Source organism: Sturnira hondurensis, unplaced genomic scaffold (assembly GCF_014824575.4).
Source record: "Sturnira hondurensis isolate 20B ecotype Veracruz unplaced genomic scaffold, ASM1482457v3 Scaffold0002840, whole genome shotgun sequence".
In the NCBI taxonomy this organism is placed as follows: Eukaryota; Metazoa; Chordata; class Mammalia; order Chiroptera; family Phyllostomidae; genus Sturnira; species Sturnira hondurensis.
The window spans coordinates 3850164-3854138 of NW_028075471.1; the positions used below are offsets into that span (position 1 = coordinate 3850164).

Below are 3975 nucleotides of genomic sequence, written 5' to 3' on the forward strand. Positions count from 1 at the left end.
CGTTGGAAGGCAAACTGATCGTTCGTATTAAACTAAAACATTTGAACAACTTTTAATTGCTACCCTGTAGCCATCCAACTTTTTGATATTTACCCTCAGGGGCAAAAATCACATTTGTTCACAGGTAAATCTGTAATATTAGTTTTGATGGTGAAAAAGAAACAAAACAGGAAAACAGAAACAACCTTAATGTTTATCAGTAGAGAAATGGCTAGAAACATAACACGGAATAGCCAACCTGGCACCCTACACAACGCGACACGTTTGTTGGTTCTAACAAGGCAGAGTGATGAGGAACTCAGAAAAAGCGCTAAGCTGCATCAGTGACTGTGGAGGAGCTACTCACGGAAGGGTAAGTATGCTGTGCTACAACACCACGGATGGAAAACCAACCGCACCACCTACTTCATGTGGGTACGTACATATGTATAAAATCTATAAGAAAAAGTTTTGGGTGCTCACTTCGGCAGCACACATACTAAAACTGGAACAATACAGAGAAGATTAGCACGGCCCCTGTGCAAGGATGACACGCAAATCCGTGAAGCGTTCCATGTTTTTAATTCAGACATTTAATGATGGCAAATAAAAAGGCCTATTTGTGAAGAAAAAAAAAGAAATAAACAGGTTTGGAAGCATGTACAGTCAACTGAAAATGTAATTTCATTTGATGGAGTGGGAGACAGATTTGGGGGGCAAGGGTTTCAAAGGAACCTTTATCTATAATGTGTGCATTTTTCAATATTAATTTGTTCATATGTTATTTATATAAGTAAAAACAAACAAATACACAAAATATTGACTACATTAAATCTCAAAACCTATTGTGGCAGCAGGTGATACATTCAAACACTCAGTATCTGCCTTTCGTACAGAAAATTCTGGAAAATGACAAGCCCCTAATTCTGCCTCTTCTATAAAATGTAAGAATACTTTCCTAAATGTTGCCTGCCACTAAGGCTTCTTATAAAACCAAGCTGATAAAACCAAGTGATATAAGACAAGCAATAGTCTAGAATCTGGATTTACAGTGAACGCCACATACCTACCACCCACACTGTGTAGTTGACTAGTCTCGCTCTGTCACATGAGATTGTTGAAGCGTAAAACCCCACTTCTCCCAATGTGCACTGTCTCTGCTTTGATTCTCTTCTTTGCAGAACTACAGGATGGACATTTGATCTGAGGAAAGCAACTGACTAATGGCTAAGGACAGAGTCCTGGTATCCCAAGGCCTTTGGTTTTTATTTCCACCATTTGTTAACTGAGGTAAGAAAAGAGACGTAACATTCCCACATCGAGGTTGTTAAATATTTACTAAAGACAAAGAGTATATAAAATACATTCAAATTTGCATTTATGTTATTTTCTTCTGAAGGAAAATAAAAATAAAATTAGAGTTTTAACCTTATTTTTTGAATTAAAAAAAGAAAGGATTATGATGATAGCTGACTAAGCCACTAGTTAAAGACAGAGACACAAATACAATTAGTGTTTTGGGTGAGTCGCTCTGAGGATCCTTGACTAATCCTAAAACATCCAGAGGCTTCGCAGGGAGAGCCCCATCCCCGCCAGGACTCAGAAAGGCACTTCCTGCCATTGCTTTCTGTTTTTTGTGTAGTTTGAGTTAAGACCATGCAAAATAAACAAGGGAATTTTGCCCAAGCATCACATTTCCTTCTGGGAGGAAATTACTAAACTCATTTTTTAGCTACTCTGTTTGGAGTATATTTTCTGGTATTTTAATTCTTAAATCCCCTAGCCCCTCTCCTGCCTTTTAGAAAAATTACTTGTGTATTCTAGCTTTATAGACTCAAAGCTATAGCCTTTTTTTGAATCCTCACCCCATAATATGTTTATTGATTTTAGAAAGAAAGGAAGATACAGAGAGAGAAACATTGATGTAGGAGAGAAACATCAATTGAGTTCCTGGTACACATGCTCTGACCAGGGATCAAGCCCCCAACCTTTTGAGGTATGGGAGGATACTCCAATCAACTGAACAGCCTGGCCAAAGCAAAGCTACACCTTTTATTATTTTAAATATTTTTTACAAATGTTATTTTATTTTTAATTTTTAATTTTTTTATTTTTTGTTATTCTATTGCAGTTGTCCCAATTTTCCCGTTTTGCTCTCCTCCACCCAGCCCACCCCCTGCTCCCAGTCATTCCCAACCCATTGTCCATATCCATGGGTCGTTCACACATGTTCTTTGACTAGTCCCTTCCCTTTCTTTCCACTATTATCACCCTTCCCTCTCGCCTCTTGCTGTTGTCAGTCTGTCCCATTTTTCCATGCCTCTGATTCTATTTTGCTCATTAGTTTATTTTGCTCATTAAATTCCTCTTATAAGTGAGATCATATAGTATTTGTCTTTCATTGCTTGGCTTATTTTACTTAGCATAATATTCTCCAGTTCCATCCATGCTGAGGCAAAAGGTAGGACTTTCTTCTTTCTTTCTGCTCTGTAGCATTCCATTGTGTAAATGTACCAGAGGTTTTTCACCTACTCATCTATTGATGGGCACTTAGACAGTTTCCATCACTTGATTATTGTAAATAATGCGGCTATGAACATAGGGATGCACACGTTCTTTTGAATTGGCGTTTTGGGATTGCTATGGTATAATCCCAGCAGTGGAATCACTGGGTCAAAGAGCAGTTCTATGTTTAATTTTCTGAGGAAATTCTATATTGTTTTCCACAGTGGCTGCACTAGTCCGCATTCCCACCAATGGTACACTAGGGTCCCCTTTTGTCCATATACTCACCAACTTCTGTTATTTGTTGATTTATTAATGATGACCATTCTGACAGTAGAGAGGCTATAACTCATTTTGGTTTTAATTTGCATCTCTCTGATGGCTAGTGATGTTGAGCATCTTTTCATATGTCAAGGGCCCTCTGTATGTCCTTGGAGAAGTATCTATTCAAGTCCTTTGACCATTATTAATTGGATTGTTTGTCTTCCTGGTGTTGAGTTGTATATTTTGGAGATTAAACCCCTGTCTGATGGATCCTTAGCAAATATGTATATCTATACAGCCAGTTCCCTTTTCATTTTGATAATGGTTTCTTTAGCTGCACAGAAGCTTTTTAATTTGATGTAGTCCATTTGTTTATTTTTTCCTTTATTTCCCCTGCCCTAGAAGATATATAGGCAAAAATATTGCTCATGGGATATCTAAAATTTTACTGCCTGTGTTTTCCTCTAGGACTTTTATGGTATCACAAAGTATATTTAAGTCTTTTATCCATTTTGAGTCTATTCTGGTACATAGTGTAAGTTGGAGGTCTAGTTTTGTTTTTCTGCACATACCAGTCCAGTCTTGCCAATATCATTTACTGAAGAGGCTATTTTCATTCCATTGTATTGCTCATGCCCCCTTTTGTCAAATATTAATTGATCATAGAGACATGGGTTTATTTATGGCCTCTTTGTTCTGTTCCATTGATCTATGTATCTGTTCTTATGCCAGTAACAGACTGCTTTGATTACAGTTGCCTTGTAGTGTAGTTTGATATCAGGTATTGTGATCCCTCCTACTTTGTTCTTTCTCAAGATTGCTGAGGATGGCCCTGGCTAGTATAGCTCAGTGGATTGAGTGGAAGCCTGCAAATCAAAGGATCATGGTTCGATTCCCAGTCAGGGCACATGCCTGGGTTGCAGGCCAGTTCCCATCAGGGGACACATGAGAGGCAAACATACATAGGTCTCTCCCTCTTCCTTCCCTTCCTCTCTAAAGATAAATAAATAAAATCTTTAAAAAAAAGATTGCTGAGACTATTTGGGGTATTTTTTGGTTCTATACAATTTTTTTTTAAAAATTTGTTCTAGATCTGTGAAATACACATTGGTATTTTAAAAGGAATTGCATTGAATCTATAGAATGTTTTGGTTAGTATAGACATTTTAATGATATTAATTTTTCCAGTCCACAAACACTGTATATTCTTCCATTTATTTATATCTT

General features: G+C 37.3%; 1 non-coding gene across 1 annotated transcript; it reads left to right on the forward strand.

The window, feature by feature from the left end:
- The first annotated feature begins 454 nt into the window (after positions 1-454).
- On the forward strand, positions 455-561 carry LOC118983720 (U6 spliceosomal RNA). Its single transcript, XR_005065778.1, has one exon. It is a non-coding gene; the product is annotated as a U6 spliceosomal RNA (small nuclear RNA).
- Positions 562-3975: the final 3414 nt, after the last annotated feature.